Source organism: Ursus americanus, chromosome 23, assembly GCF_024610735.1.
Source record: "Ursus americanus isolate L20-20 chromosome 23, mUrsAme1.1.p, whole genome shotgun sequence".
NCBI classification, from domain to species: Eukaryota; Metazoa; Chordata; class Mammalia; order Carnivora; family Ursidae; genus Ursus; species Ursus americanus.
Genome location: NC_142149.1, coordinates 35563853 through 35580864, shown reverse-complemented (window position 1 = coordinate 35580864; position 17012 = coordinate 35563853). Strand labels below are relative to the sequence as shown.

Below are 17012 nucleotides of genomic sequence, written 5' to 3'. Positions count from 1 at the left end.
CTAGGCACCCCGCTGAGAGCAGAGCCCCATGTCGGGCTCAATCTCATGACCCCAAGATCATGACCTGAGCCGAAATCAAGAGTTGGGCACTTAACCGACTGAGCCACCCAGGCGCCCTAAATAAGTATAGCTTTAAAAAAAAAAATCCCTTGCGCATTGTCATAGAGAACTTCAGAACAATTTATGAAAGCTCAAAGCTGTATAAAGCAGACTCAACCATCCTTACCTTTCTCTGATCTATTAGGATTCCTTGAATTCATCTGGGGGAAAAAGTACCAAATTCATGAAAAATGCATGAAACCATGTAAGTCAGTGGTGGGCAAACTACAGCCTGCTCTTTTGTATATCCTGTAAGTTGAGACTGGTTTGTACATTCTTGGAATGGCTGGAAAAGAAAAGAAGGAAAAATAACATTTCATGACATGTGAAAATCACTTGAAATTCACATTTCAGTGTCCATAAATCAAATGTTATTGGTATACAGCCTCATCCATCTGTTTACATATTAACCACGGCTGCTTGTGCCACAGAGTCCAGGAGTCAGACAGACTGTAGGGTGCTCAAAGCCAAAAGCATTGACCATCTTGCTCTTTACAGAGAGCACTTGCAGACCCTTCAGGTAGAGAAGAAAGGTTTGGAGCAGGATTTTGGAAGTGATCCCAGGCTTTGCCATCTAAAGCTAAAAACCTCCCAGGGGGAACATAGGACTCATGAAGAAAAATCCCTGGCAGTTTACAGAGGACTGTGTGTTGAGAGGGCAAGAATTAAGCCCCTATGCGTAGAGAATCAGGGTCAAGTCTCCGTGAGCTGTCTCTGTCCTGCACCTTCACCTCGGTCACAGGCTATATTAGCCCCAAAGATCCCCGTTAGGGCCTCCTGGTGGTTCCCCTGACTTGTCCCTTTAAGACCACGGCACTTCCCGTGTAGATGGCACAGATGCTCCTCCAGCCTGAGACCCTTTGCTGCAGGGTGTTAGGAATCAACAATCAGAAATGAAGGTATCCAAATCAGGGACTTGGGCTTTCATGTTATTAACGGGATCAGAAAATAGAAGAAATAAAATTTATCCTTAAAGCCCGTTCTCTGTGCACACATAGTCCGAGTGTCTCTTCCTCTTCTTTTAAGGACACCATTCCAATTGGATTAAGGCCCCATTCTTAGGACCTCATTTAAAGTTAATTACCTCTTTAAAGGCCCTGTCTCCAAATATAGTCCTATTGGGGGTCAGGGCCTCAATGTGTGAATTGGGGGAAACACGATTCAGTCCATAACACTGGGTGCCTAATAAATAATTTTTTGCAAGGAAGGAAGGAAGGAAGGGAGGAAGGGAGGGAGGGTCCTGAGCACTACGACATTTATAAATGGCATGGCATGATACATATGTAACCATCATATCATGCAGTAGAATAAACTGTCCTCTCTTTGACTTCCCCTCTCCTCCTGAAACTGACTCACAAGCCAGCAGACACCAATTTTGTTGAGTTTCATGTACCGAACAAGAGAAAGGAGCTTTTGCTATTCTGGTCTTCCCATGACTGTTGACCTTGAAGCAACAGACAGACTCTCTAGGCCTCTCCAGTCTCCTTAGGTGCTTAGGGCCCTGAGAAATCTGTTTTACCTCATACCCTGGTATGTACATTTCCCAAAACAATGACATTACTTTGCAGTATGGTCTGGCATTTTCAATTATATTCTTTAAAAAAAATTTTTTTTTCTTCATGAACCAATAAATTGATTTTATGACCCACTAGTGGCTCAGGACCCATGGTTTGAAACACATGCTACTTTCCTTATAAAAGAAAGCAGAGAAGGGCTCCTTCTCCTCCCCCCCGCCAGCCCCGCAGTTATTCACTTTCCATCTAAAACGTAGCATTTCACAGAAGGGTTCTACAGACATTGTCTCGTTAGACCTCACAACAATCCTGAGACGTACATTTTATAACATGAAAAAAGTGAAAGTTAGAAATAGTAATTATGCCCAATGTCATTCAACCAGAATTCTACTGGGATTGGAACCCACGTTCTCTGACTCCCATTCAAAACCCTTTCGTGTATCATCCTGTTTTATTTTGTCAAAAAGGGGAATATTTGCCCATTTTCCCCACATATTTATTTGACTATTATAATCGACTATTCTTACATTACTTTCTAGTATAAGAAAGTTTTAAATGTGGGGGTAATTTGATTCCTAGTTAGATGAGAGCAGTTCCAAATTTTTTTATAAAGTTTCAAAATTTTTATAAAGCCTGAGTGAAAATATTTTTTCGGATTATAAAAAAGATAGAAATAAATTATATAAAATTTGGAAAAATATAGAAAAGTTGAAGAAGAGAAAATCACCCAAAATCTGAATAGCTAGCGAAAAGCGTCATAGGTCATTTGAGTATTTCCTTCCAGTTTTTTCTTTCTCTATACACAGCACATTGACATTACTTACTTGACATCATACTTGATTTTATCACTGAACATTATCCCAGAAGTCTTTTTTCCATGTTATTTCAAAATCTCACCTTTTTAATGGCCACAAAAACACTTCATGATGTGAACGTGCCACAATTCACTATCCCCTGCTGTTGGACACTCGGTTTGTTTCCGGTTACCATCTTTGTAAATCGAAGTTAAGAAAAGAGTCACCTAAGTACTTTTCAGAGCCCAAGTGTGTCTCCTGGATCAATTCCAACATTCCCTAAATCTTTTCTGGAAATAAGAGGTAGATGGAGACCTTCAGTATTATCACATTTAACGTCTTCAACTTAAGGGTGTGGATTCCCGCAGGGGCTACACGACCCTGCAGTTGGGTGATGGACAGAGCAGAGTCACGCCCTTGCATTAGGAAATCAGAGAATCTTCACATTTAGGAATGAAAAATAATGGAAGGGGACCCTAGGCCAAGGGCTATATTCTCATCATCACCAGTAACTCAGCCACACCACAGCCAGAAGTTTTCAAGGACGAAGGCCTCAGTGTTTGGGGAAGGGAAAGTGATTTGCCTCAAATGACACTGTGAGACGAAGAGAGAACCTGGCCCTGACCCCAGATCAAGCAATTCTCCCCTCTGGGTGCTCCCCGCCCCACTGCAGAGGTTTGGTACAAATCCTAAAGCGTGAATGAAAATACCACAGCACCCCACTTCACACCCTCCAAATGGGAAAATAGCTCGAGCACTACGGTCTACTGTTTGGCTGAGTGGAATATAAAAACCAGCAAAGCAACAGCCTCGACGTAGTCTGCAAATCAGGAAGACATGAGTGGAGCCACTGGTTTTTAACAGTTTGATAAACTCCCCAAGAGAACTAGCCATGTTAACCACCAATGCGAGGCTTCAGCAGAAATTTCATTTTAGGCTTTCTCTTTCTTTCTTTCTTTCTTTCTTTCTTTCTTTCTTTCTTTCTTTCTTTCTTTCTCTATCTATTTATCTATTTATTTATTTAAGATTTTGTTTATTTATTTGCCAGAGAGAGAGAGAGACAGCGAGCGAGAGAGGGAACACAAGCAGGGGGAGTGGGAGAGGAAGAAGCAGGCTCCCAGCGGAGGAGCCTGATGTGGGACTCGATCCCATAACACCGGGATCACGCCCTGAGCCGAAGGCAGATGCTTAACGACTGAGCCACCCAGGCTCCCCTCATTTTAGGCTTTAAACTAGAAATAAATTTGGGAAGAGTCGCATTTTAATATCAAGTACTTTGAGCTCTCCCGAAGCACAAGCTTTCAGGGACACCCAGATGGCAACCATCGGCCTTTGGTTCGTGTGTGACTAGGCCCAGCCTCTTCCCCGTCACCGCCATATCCTCTTGCAGATTCCTGACTTCCATCACCAAAATTCCACTAACTGCTGTGTCTTGGTTCCTTAAGGAACCTGCTTATTGGTGAGCTACAGGACTAACATTACTCGTCCCCAGACCTCCCCCTTGGCTGCTAGCTTTGGGTCAAATACAGGTGACACTGCCAACAACCACGTGAATTGGTATCAGCTTTCTTAGAAGGCAAATGGCATCGCGTCTCAAAAGCCACAAAAACGTTTATACCCTCGGGCTACCTAATCCCACTCCTGGGACTCTTCCCCAAAAGAGAAGTCGAAAGGAGAACATTTATAACAGATGTCCTTCGTAGTGTTAGACTATCCAACAATAGTTCTCTAAATAGCTGCCTTTTGTTGAAGAAATTCTGACAGTTCTCAACATGCTTCTAAAACCTCACAGCCACTGTGCCACGGATGGGGAAACCGAGGCTCAGAGCACAAGTGGGAACAGAATCCGGGTTGCACGGCTAGCAAATGGCAGATCCGAGGCTTGAACTGAAGACTTCACGACTGTTGCACTCATCCCTAGGACTGCTTAGGACCAAGACCCCGCGAGCAGCGGCGAGTCTCAGGAATGAGCCACAATGCAACAGCTCCCATGATAAGCATGAAGACGACGCAGCAGCGCAGGAAAGGCCTTCCTGCAAAAACATTGGGGGAAAGGAGGAGCACCCCAAATTAAACCCTGCAGTGTGATTATAATTTCCTGAAAAATATGTGTAAAAACTAAAAGCAGTCCCAGAAAAAATAGCTGGGCTAGCATTCAGGGGGAAAGATGGGTGGGTGCTTTATTCTATGTCTAGTTCCTTGAATGTTACACCAGTGTCTTAACAGCAGGCCTCAGGAATAAAAAAAATTTTTAAACCCCAAAAAACAAAACCTGCCTCGGCCACCAACCTGAGGTTCAATGAGCGCACAGGGCCGTTTTTCTCTGTCCCCTACCTTTGGGTGACTCCTCCCCCCTGCCAGCCCGCGCTCTCTCGGTTTCATGATGCCTGCTCCATGCTGGAAACCACAACTTCCCCCCTGGGGATTGCTGAGCACCCAGGAGGGAATCACAGGTCGGTCTTTTTCAGCAGAGGTGAGAGGCTGTTGGAATATGACATCACTATTCAAATGGTGAAAGAGAGAGGGAGAGCACCAAACAAATTCTCCTGTCAAGGAGAAAACCAGTGGGCTTTTATGGCTCTGTTGATGGGAAGTGCCTTGCCGACTGAAAGGTCAGGAGCTGACGTGTCCCGTGGCACTGGAGCATTGCATGAAATTGCAAAAATAGAATCTTATAAAAATTCATAAGCTCATGAAACACCCACTTGACTTACAGGTTCGGGGTATGGTGACCAGGGTTTCGGCAGGTCTTGGGAAGAAAGGAAACATAAGAGCTGCTTCTGGGGTACCAGCGTGTCCTCAGAACGGCCCTAGGCCTTTCTTCATAAAAGAATGCTTGGTAACTCATATGCGTGGAGGGCTTCCCATAGATATGCCTTGGGCCGAGCTCCTCTTGTTTTAACTGATTTAATCCTACGGTAGATACTACTGGTTTACCTTCTAATGAAGAGTGCGGTCCAGCACAGGGCCTAGCTTATAGGGGAGTATTTTCCCTTCGGTTAATCATCTGTCCCTTCTTGATCCTAGAGGAACTTTGAAGGTCCCCTTCTCCAGTGGAAGTGCTGTGAAAGAATTGGTCAGTGGCCTCCGAGACAAGGCACTGAGGACCGGCCATGCCCCTCCGGCTGCCACCTGTGACCGTTGCCTTTCCCTTCCTATCGATGCTACCAAGCTCTGCCTGACCGGCCTACCTGGGAGATTTCTCTGTCTCTGATAGGAGTTCTCTCCCTTTCGACTATCCATCCTCTGATCTCTTAAGACATGAATCTTTGTTGTGCCTAGTTGTTGATGTCCTTGTTTTGCTTTTCTTTCCAAGATCACTAGATGCTACGTGCCTTGCCTGTCCACACTGTTCTTTGCACACCCAACAGTCTGCACGTGGAAAACTCCACTGGTGCACATTTTGCAAGGGCTCTCCTCACCCTCTAATTCCCCCCGGGGTCCGAGCACGATACCTGGCATCTAGGTGTTCAGTGATTGTGTGATAGACGAGTGAACAAACGAACGATTAGCAGGGTGTTTATAGGGCCTGAGCGGAGAGTGGGTCATCCTGCAAATGTATGCAGAGCACCTGTTGTTGGGCTAATGGAGGAGGGTCACAAGATGGAAGATCTGTTAGGCTCCCTGGGAGTCGGGTGAATTATGGCAGCTTCTCTGTTACATGTTTTATATACTCATTGAATCCTAAAGGAATCCTACACATGTGAGGGGGCACTTCATTTTACAGATAGGACTGGCTCCCAGGCTACCCTGCTCTCCCTGACGCCAAAGCCAATGTCATCCCCTTACACTGGAAGACCGTTCAGCAGAGCGGTCAAGTGCTTGGGCTCTGGTGCCAGACGGTCTGGACCCATACCCTGACTTGCCTCTTACTAAGCAGTGGGAATTCTGACAAATCAGGGGACCTGCCAAGGCTTAGTCTGTAAATTAGGGATCACAGCATTTCCTGCTTCAAGGGTTGTTGTGAGAACTAATGAGACAGTTGCAGTAATGTCCCGCGAGGGAAGCACGCAGCAAGCCTCAGTAGCAGAAGTAGCAGCAGCAGCGATATTGGGGGGGGGGGGTAATAGTAGTTGTAGCCATAGTGTTGCTGGTAGTAGTAGTATCAGGGTAATCTTAATTTCAGTGTACCCGGAAGCCAAGGTAGTAATTTGAGGAGGTCAGATCGGCTTGTCAACTTGGTGTAGCTCCACATGAAACTGGAAGACTTTCTAAGCGAGTGTTGGAGCGGAAGACGGGTGGATTTGAAACCCAGCACCTACGTGCGGAGGGCTGGTTGTCCTTACGCCCTAGATAACAGAAGAGGAGAGCTGCAGTTCCCAGGAATAACCACAAGGTGGAGCAGCGATTGTGCACCCACGATGTCTGAACCCCCGCTTAGGACAAAATAACTGCGTTATAGCGACTGGTTAGTGTGTAACTCTGAGGAACACAGGAGACTCCTGGTAAATCGAGGAGGGCTGGCTCCCCAAGCTTTAGAGGTGATTTTGTCCCTGTCATTTAAGACAGGCTTCAGGAAAGCAAAGTGAAACACAGGAAAGCGGGAAGGGCATGGGCAAACTAGGAACAGAGGGGGGTGACCAGGAACAGCGGTTCTCTACTTATTCCACCTGACTGGTAATGCTGTGACAGGGTTTGCTTGTGCCTCTCCCTCCCAGCTGGGGTGGAAGCAAATGGGTCACAGGTTACGAGCAGTTCCCCTTTCTTTCTCTCTCATCTAGACCCGATTAGGTGAGTTGGAGAACTGCTGGTCTGGGCCACACATGGTGGCCCGAGGATGACGGGAGTTTAAAAGGTCTCGGAGGCATAATAATTAAGGAAACCCCTTACACACGGAGGCTACAGTGAGGCAGAAGGCTGAGTATGTGCAAGACAGACCAGGGTTCATGTTATGCCTCTACGCTCTAGCTACGTGCGTGACCTTGGGCAAGGGAATAATATTAGTACCAACCTGGTGGGGTCGTTGTGCCGATGAAATGAAACAATACCTGTCAGGTGCTTAGCACGTGCCTAGTAGTAAGTACAGTAACTGCTCAAAGAAAGGCAGCTTTTATTACTGTGGCGATGGAGACAGATGGCTGTGACGTCCACTCCCACGATGCTGTCGAGGTCGTAGGGTCTCACATGCCAGCTGTCTTGTCTTTTGCTCAGTTTGTATCACATGTGGCCGAACTGACTTCGCAATGAGAGCTCAAGCTCCCTGAGGGTAAGACTCAAAACACCTATGTCTCTTGACCATTGCTCAGTTCTGACTATAATTCTGGACACAGGGGAGTTGAGCAATCAGGAAGCTCCTCCACTGGTCAGTTGTGAAACCAATAACCTACAGGTTGTCCAGCACGGCACCCAACAAAGCCATCCAACACCCGTTTGCTAAGCACCTGCTGGATGCCAAGAACGCTGGGATCGTCTGCTCTGAGGAGAATGTCCTGGGCGTTTTTTTCTCATTGCCAAACCGTGGCTCTGGGGGAGTCCGTGCACCTCTTCCCCTGCTCCGACCTAACTGACTCCACTTCTGGCCAGAAACACTGGCATGGAACAGAAGGGACAGTACAAGAAGCTAACTTGGTTCAGTGCCTTTAGGCGTTTGTTTTTCAAGTTCACAAGGCCATTTCCTCAGGAACTAGAGGAAATTGATGTATAAGTTACTGTGACATTGAAGGAAAGGAAGACAGAAAGAACTGCAAGTCCTACTTACATAAACTCAAGAGAATCCGAAGGGGCAAAGGTCCATTCTGAATATCTTCTCTGGCCTCCTGAGTCCTCCTCGGCCTCATTGCTCTTTCTGCCTTACTGGTCTCTGTTTCCTCAACTGGAAAATGAGAGTATGTGAGCAGCAGGTCACAAGGTCATTTGAGGACCCCGGACGTAGCCCCAGGTGGAGACTCAAGCTGGGAGAGCTCTGGCTCCTTTCCAGTCACCAGCTCTCCATGTGACCCGCAGTCATTCTCCTCTCTGCACCTCGGCTTGCCGTTGTGCGCATAACCTCTGAGGTGTCTCTGGATGACCTCTGGGGACCACGCTAGCTGGTCGTTGATGCAACACTTCTAAGGTTATTCCCAGAGTTGCCTGCTCCGTCCTTACCCCTGCTTCAACAGTGTTGGGGGCTTGGCTGGTAGGTGAGTTTCACTTCTTCCTCTCAGCGGCGGGTGACTTTCGTGATGACGTACGTCTCCAGAGACAGTCTGGGACTCTTCAGGTAGCTGGAGCAAACATGACCATCCCTGGATAGGAGGGGTGGGGCTGGTTGGGCTGCTGCTGTTCTCGGAGACCCGTGACCCTCCCTGTGTGGCAGGGTCCTCATTCATAAAACAGGAGCACCGGCTTTGTTTTTAATTAGTAACATTACCCCTAAAGAAATTTTGAATGGCAACTATATCGTTCAAGATCTCAAACTTCTTTCTTTGCAAATTACAAAAGGAAGAGTCTTGCCTCTCCTCCTTCGCTCCTGCCCTCTCTTCAACCCAGATGTCCAGGGGCTCTTTAGAGGGTATTTACTTACTCCCGGCGAGGGGGAAAAGAGGGGCATTATGATGGGCTTCTCCCTTGTCCTGATTCATCCTCATTTCATTACTGGCTGAACATTTCCCATATGACCAGGCACATCTAAATAATTAATATTCAATAAGCTGAAGGTTGACCTTTAGCGGCCGGGCAGCTCCTAAGAATGAGAATGTGGTGCACGAAGGCCCTGTCTTCTGGAGGGGTCCAGGATGACACTGGAGTAAATGTCCCTCATTAAATTCACAGAATGTGGGGTTAGGTCAGCGGCCACCGTGATTGCAGCAGACCACCCAAGCCTCTTCGGGGAACTTCTTAGGTAGGAGCTGGGTTCGGCTGAAGAGGCAGTGATGACTGAACCATACCTCAGAAGAATGGCCAGGTGATGAGGTAAAAATGATCTGTTCTGCAGATCACATAAAGATGAGGCCCAGCAGGGCTGAAATTCAAATACTGTCAGGGGCCAGAGAAGTTTCACTCATTCATTCATTCATTCAAAAAACATCACTAAGACCTACTAAGTGCCAGGCATTGCTCTGGATGCTGGAGAAGATGACAACTCAGTAGAGACCTGAGGGAGATGAAGGTGAGCTGTGCAGATAGCTGGGGGAAGAGTGTCCCAGGGCAGGGAAACAGCAAGTGCAAAGGCCCTGAGGCAGGCTTGTGTCTGATGTGTTCCAGAACAGCGAGGAGGCTCTGCGGCTGGAGTCAAGTACTTCATGTAGGGCTTTTGCTCTGAGTGAGAAGGGATGCCATTGGGGTATTTCTCAGCAGAAAAGAACATGATCTGACTTTTGATTTGACAAAATCCCTCTGGCCGCTGCACCGAGAATAGACTGGAGGGAGCAAGGACAGGAGCCGAAGGACCAGAGAAGACAATGAAGGGTAAAAGATGTCTCGTGCGACCGAGAGGATGTTGATGGAGGTGCCAAGAAGTGGTCAGATTCTGGGTTTGTTTTGAAAGAAGATGCAGCAGGATTTGCTGAGGGATTAGATGCAGGTAGAAGAGAAAGGGATGAGTTCTTGTTTGGAGCACAAGCTGGTGGAAAGACGGAATTGCCATTCACGGAATTGGGAGAGATTGCAGGAAAAGCAAGGTTGAGAAGGGAAATAGGAAGCTGTGTGTAAACAATAAGAAGGGGAGAGACATGTGGCAGGCTTGCCCCATCTTGGGGGGGGGTGTCCAAAATTCTGACAAAACAGGTCCGCCACCGCACGCACAAGCGATATTGCGAGGTGGGGAAAGCCCTGGTTTTTTTGAGTCAGAGCACCTGGTTTCGAGCCCCACATTTGCCACCCGCCAGCCAAGGGATTTGGGGCCCGTCACTTAAGCGCTCTGTGCTCTGACCTACTCGTCTTCGAGATCGGGCTGTGTAGACGCGCTCTGTAAAAAGCAAAACGTGAGCCCCGGAGGCAGAGGGACAGCGCAGGAGAGCAGTCCCTGGAACCAAGAAGAGCTGGTCTGGAGCCTCTCGCTATAAATACGATGTTGGGTAAGTTTCGTAAACGTTTCTCGTCTTGGTTTCCTCATGTGTAAAGTGGCGATGACGCTGCCCACCTTACAGGGTTGTCATGAGGTTTCCTTAGACGAAGTTTCTAAAACAACCAGCAGAGAGCTCGGTCCGCTGCCGGCCCGGCCCGATGACTACATCCAGGAGGTTCTTAACAGGCCGATGGGACCGAAGAAAAGGACCTTAGAGACCATGTTGCTCCATCACTTCCTTTGAAAACGAATAATACGAGAGCTCAGAGAGGGCTAGTGACTTCCTGAAGTGATCAGCAAGTGAGGAGCAGAGCTAGGGCTGGAGGGCAGTGTTCTTGCGGCTTCGCCCCGCCCTGGCCTCACGCAGGAAGGAGAGCAGCGGGGGTGAGATCGGGATCTTTTCCTCGGCTTGGACCCTTTCCAGTCTCTTCAGCGGGCTCATGCAGGCTGGCGAAGATTCCGAGGGCTTCCTGGTAGTGACGACAGGACAGAGCAGGGCCTTTTGAATGGTCCCTTTGAGCCTCTTGGATTTCTCTGGGGCCTGCAGTGTTTGCACTGGTCTAGACATTTTCCACCAAACCTCCCGGCAAATATTTGAGGGCCCGATACAATGCCACACAAATAACCGTATCTAAAGCTCTCCCTCGGGTAAACAGCCTGAAGTCCTTAGTCAGTCAGCAGTGATCAGAGAAAACAAAACCAAAACCAAAACCAAAACTTGGCGGCTCCTCAAAACAGTTTTTAGAAAGTAAACCTCAAAGACCACCTAACAGGTGACACATTTTTTGTTGTGGTTAGAGTCCCAATTGTGTCGTATACCGTTCACTGAAAACTCGGAGGGTGTGTGTGTGTGTGTGTGTGCGTGTGTGTGTGTGTGTATTTTAACAGGTTTTCCTTGATACAGAAAAAATTCCCTGTGGTAGCAAATGCTGTTTTAAAAAATAATTTTAAACTTCAAAAACCAGTACGTATGTCTCTTGTTTGGTCCCAGGTGTCACGTGTACAACATTTAATAATCCCTTTTCCAACAGTGGTAGGAGAAGACTTTAGAATTAAGCGGGCAAACCTTTTTTGCTCTGAAGTTAGGAGATGGTTCGCATAATAAGTTTCCCATCATTGCAGAGGGGGAAAATGGTACTATTTCCTCACACATTAGCCAATCTGGCAATAACCCTCAGGCAGCTTTGGACTGGGAGATGGGGAAAAAGTCACATGAAATTTCAGGAATAGTGGTTAAAGTTTAGACCAGAGAAGCCACAGAGGGTCACCACAGGTTAGAAATCCCAGGACCACTGCCGACCTTCCAAGGTTAGAAATCCACCGCTCCCGACCTTCCAAGAGTCTTCATCCATGCTCATCCTTTCTTCTGCTCCACCTTCACACCTGGCGAATTGAGAATCCTAGCTCCTAAAATCGTCTCCGTTATTTATCTAGGGTAATCATGCGTTAATCAGATCAACTACCCACTGGTAATCAGACACGGAGAACGAGATTACTTTCACGTATTGTTATTGACAATAATAGCAACTAACGTTTATTGAAGACTCGCTCTGTGACATCATTGTGCATTATCTAATTTAATCCTCACTAAACCCATGAATTTACACTACATTTGACCTATGTAGACCCTAGGTCCTAACTGGTGCCCTATTTTAGAATAAATACAAGAAGCCTCTTTCGAAATAACTGACAATATCCGAATTATAAAAGCCCCGAAAGACCATATGATCTTAATGTAGCGTCTTGTATGTTTCTTCTCATCATGGACACTCGATTAGTAGGACTTCACAAGCTATAAATAGGCTCACACTATAAAAATGTTTGAAACCTTTTTTCACTTAATATGTTGAGATATCTTTAAATCAATAAATAAAGATGAAAAAGTATCAATAGCACTTGAAATTAAAGAAACTGGCACTTTCTCATTTTGCTCTAATTTTTTATAATGGTTATATATTACGAAGAACAACAACAAAAAGCAAGTTATATCCACTCATGAGAAAGAGAATAATATTTCACTACTGCTTTGGCCTCTGTGGCAGGACATGGGCACAAATCCATCGGTGACAAAAACTCAGTAATCATCATTTGCACCTGCTGAGAGCTTTATGGTTTGCAAAGCACGTTTGCATCCTGCTCTACCTTAATCCTCATACTAATCTTATATGATATGCAATATGGTGCCAACTTTCAGGACAAGGAAACTGAGGCTCAAAGAGTTTATAGTATGCATGACTCCAGGTTACACAAAGTCATAAGATAGAAGTTGGACTCAGGTCTTTTTTTTTTTTTTTTTTAAGATTTTATTTATTTATTTGACAGAGAGAGACAGCGAGAGAGGGAACACGAGCAAGGGGAGTGTGAGAGGGAGAAGCAGGCTTCCTGCTGATCCCAGGACCCTGGGATCACGCCCTGAGCCGAAGGCAGATGCTTAACGGCTGAGCCACCCAGGCACCCCTGGACTCAGGTCTTTTGATGGTAAGGGGTACACATATTCCACTACCCCAACATCTTTCTTTCTTTTTTTTTTTTAGGATTTTATTTACTTATTTGAGAGAGGAGAGAGAGCATGAGTGGGGGAAGGGGCAGAGGGAGAGGGAGAAGCAGGCTCCCCGCTGAGCCTGACTACTCGGGGCTCGATCCCAGAACCCTGGAATCATGACCTTTTTTTTTTTTTGGAATCATGACCTGAATAGAAGACAGGTGCTTAACCGACTGAGCCACATATGCGCCCCCTCTGGTTATCTATCCACATAACCCGGGTCCTAAGTATTTCCTGGATTCTGCTCTGTCACCTCCTCCTAAAAGTTTACATTATGAGTTTTCACTCTGAGGATCTGCTGTTTTGAAAAGGACATCTGTACATAACAGCTACTCCTGATTGCCGGAAAGATAAAGATAATGCCTTCTTAATCACGTGTTCTTAGCTAGCCCCTCTGTGGAAAGATGATACACACATGGCAAGTATGACCATAGCACCTCCCGGACGGCCCTCCCTCCCTTCCCCCCGCCTTGCTGTGGACTTCCTTGAGCCCTGACTGCTCGCAGAGCCCAGGTCATGGAGCAAGCTTCCAGAGAAGGACAACTGCAGTCAGCCCTTATTGTCTGTTTCTTGTGTGCCAAGCACCTGCCACTCCTCTTCTTAGGTCCGACCATAATTGTGTACCCATTTTCACACGAAGAAACCAAGATTCACGAAGGTAAAGTCTCTAGCCCATGGTCAGAGGCAGTAAAGAGTAGAATGGAAATTCAGCCCAGCCATGTGCCCCTACTGCCTATGCGCTTAAATGCTGCTCTCGGCTGCCCTTGAGGAGTGAGTACACGATGGAAAAGAAGGAATCAGAAATCCTGTTTTGGTTTTTTAAAGTACACATCTTAATCATTTTTAAATGTACAGTTCAATGGTATTAAATACATTCATACTCTCGTGCAACCATCACCACCGTCCGTCTCCAGAACTTTTTTCACCTTGCAAAACTGAAACTCTGTACCCATTAATCACTAACTCCCGATTCCCTCCCTCCCACCCCCGCCCAGGCAACCATCATTCGACTTTCTGTCTCTACGAATTTGACTATAGTCAACATCTCACAGAAGTGGAGTAATATAGCATTTGTCTTTTGTGACTGGTTTATTTCACTCAGCATGATGTTCTCAAGGTTCATCCGTGTTAATAGCACGTGTCCATATTTCCTTCCTTTTTAAGGCTGAATAATATTCCGTGGTATGTACATAGCACATTTTGCATCTCTGTTCGTCCATTGATGGACACTTGGCTTGTTTCCCCCTTTTGGCTGTTGGGAATCATGCTGCTGGGAACATGGGTGTACAAATATCTCTTTGAGACCCTGATTTCAATTCTTTTGGGTATATACCCAGAAGTGGAATTGTTGGATCATATGGTGATACTTACAAGTTTTATAATTTAAAAAATAAAAGTTTTTTTTTTAAGTGAACACTCACATAGATTAAAACATGTTTAATAATGAGGCCTGGGGGCGCCTGGGTGGCTCAGTCATTAAGCGTCTGCCTTCCGCCCAGGGCGTGATCCCGGCGTTCTGAGATCCAGCCCCACATCAGGCTCCTCTGCTGGGAGCCTGCTTCTTCCTCTCCCACTCCCCCTGCTTGTGTTCCCTCTCTCGCTGGCTGTCTCTCTCTCTCTGTCAAATAAATAAATAAAATCTTTAAAAAAATAATAATAATGAGGCCTGGAAGACGATAGTGGGTGGAGTGGATGGGCTTAGGGGTCATTGAGGTCATCATGGGCTCTAGAAGCACCTGCTGGGCTGCGTGATTCCTGAGGGCAGGGGCCACGCAGCTCTATACTCCACCCCGACCCATGCCCCGCACCGCGCCGTCTTGTGGTGGGGGCACATTCTACACGGACTAAAGGAACGTCTACACCAGAGCATCTAGGCAGGTGACAGATTTTCCCAAACGTAACAAAAGGACCGCGTGGAAGCAGGGCCCCAGTGACAAAGGAAGACAGGACTTTGTCACCTGCTTACTCACAGCATGACCTTGGGCACTTAACTTCTTGGGCCTTCGTCTTCTCAGTTACATGAAGACACTACCGTCTTGTCTAAATCACAGGATCGTTGTGACAATTCACCATTCATTTAGTCAACAAATATTGTGTGCCTCCTGGCCCAGGGCAGGTCCAATTAGAAATAAGCATTCGATGAGCATTGGTTGAGTTTTCATTATGTATAATTTTGTGTGGTATTTTTGTACCCACATTGAAGCGCGTTGTCTCGTTCTTTTGTCTTTGAAGCAAGACTCTAAAAAGAAAGGAAGCGCTCGGGGCTCTCTGAGACCTTCCCACATGACTTTCTTTTGTTAGCTCTGTAAACCGGAAGATCGTCTCCCAGGTCCTACGGGAGAGAAGCCCTGGGTCAGGAGCTTCTGGGAAACTGTGCACTCCTCTGCTCTCTGAAGAACCCATCCGCTTGCCTAGCCCACGACGGGCAGCTCCAGCTGCGAGGAGGAGTTAATGAAGTGTGCGGACAGTGATGGGAAAAGGTCGGCCTCTCCATCACTCCTGACAGCGCTGCTAAGTGGAGGCCACGGAAGGGAACTAGCCATAGGGTAAGAGAGAAGGACCAGAAAACAATATCCACTTCATTAGCCGGTGATTCCGAATGTGTGGAAAGAGGCCAAGGTCCAGCCTACGGACTGTGACGAGACGTTCTTACAACGCCGTGAGGTCTGGGCAAAGGCCGGCCCAAGAGCGTCCACGCTGCCTCTATCCAGTGCCATCCTGGGGACCTTTTCCCTGTACCCTACCTGTCTGCCTCCTCCACACCTCTCTCCTCTTTCTTTCTTTCTTTCTTTCTTTCTTTCTTTCTTTCTTTCTTTCTTTCTTTTTCCTTTCTTTCTCTTTCTTTCTTTCTCTCTTTCTTCCTCTTTCCTTCTCTCCCTTTTCTCTTTCCTCCTTTCCTTTTAAAATGGTATTAATCTTCTCTCTTTTTCTCATTATCCTCCTTTTCTTCCTTTGAACCTCTCTCTCATGCTATGCCTCCAATCAATTTCCCCTTTTTTCCAAATCTTGAAAAATTCCTAAGAGGCAGACATCTGGTGGCCTTTGCCCAGGTTTCCACTTATAAAATAAAATGTGGCACTCCAGTACATTAGAACAGGGGTCCGAGAGCGGAGCACACGAGGCGGTACGCTGCGGGGACAGGAGGAAAACACGAGGTCTTACTTTCATGTTTGCGTTAACTCCGTGGCCTTTCGAACTTTCCTGTTTGCTTCATAACGAGCGTCAAGTATTAGTACAGTAGCACATGGAGTAAGTGTATTAATCACTTACTGGACAAGGGCGCCTGGGTGGCTCAGTTGTTAAGCGTCTGCCTTCGGCTTAGGGCGTCATCCCAGGGTCGTGGGATCGAGCCCCGCATCAGGCTCCTCCACTAGGAGCCTGCTTCTTCCTCTCCCACTCCCCCTGCTTGTGTTCCCTCTCTCGCTGGCTGTCTTTCTCTGTCAAATTAAATAAATAAAATCTTTTAAAAAAAAATCACTTACAGGATAATAGGATCGAGGTGTTCAAACCTTGTTAGTTGAACTGAGAGGAATAATCAGGACACCCACTTACAGATACCGGCTTTAAGGAAAAGCCCCTTAAAACTAACCCTTCATTCAACCCATTCCTATGGAGTGAGTGCCTCTGACTGAGCTTGCCAGGGATTTCTGGGCACCCAGGGCATGAGCTGAGGGGGTGCTGCCAGGCTGGAGTTTCAGCACTATGTCACTTACTTGAAAAGTCTTCCCTGGGAAGACCCCTCATTACCAAGTGTCTCCCACACGCCCTTTCCCTTCATTGCCCTTTGACCTTTCTCCAGAGCCGGCCATGCGTCTGCTTGCTCACTGGTTCTGTTGTACGTCTCCCACCCTCACCGCAGTGAGAGCTCTGTGAGGCGGGGCCACCCCCTGCCCCCGAGGACTGTGCCCCACACAGACAGGTACTGGGTGAGCAAACAAATGGGGTCATGGATCCACTCTCTTCTCTTTTTTGTCATTACTTTTCTGAAGGCTAATGTCACAGCCACCGTGATGCGTGATTACGCTGACTTAGAACACTCTCTGACTCCCTGGCCACACTGAACTCCTTAAGGGTAGGAG

The 17012-nt window shown here is 46.9% G+C and overlaps 1 protein-coding gene across 4 annotated transcripts in view; it reads left to right on the top strand.

The window, feature by feature from the left end:
* Positions 1-17012, top strand: part of HNF1B (HNF1 homeobox B) — a 111797-nt gene that overhangs the window by 31778 nt on the left and 63007 nt on the right. For all 4 annotated transcript variants that reach the window (XM_045773742.2, XM_045773741.2, XM_045773740.2 and 1 more), the window contains exon 2: positions 15235-15479. The gene's annotated coding sequence lies outside the window, so the exon portion shown is untranslated. The remainder of the gene's footprint in view (positions 1-15234; positions 15480-17012) is intronic.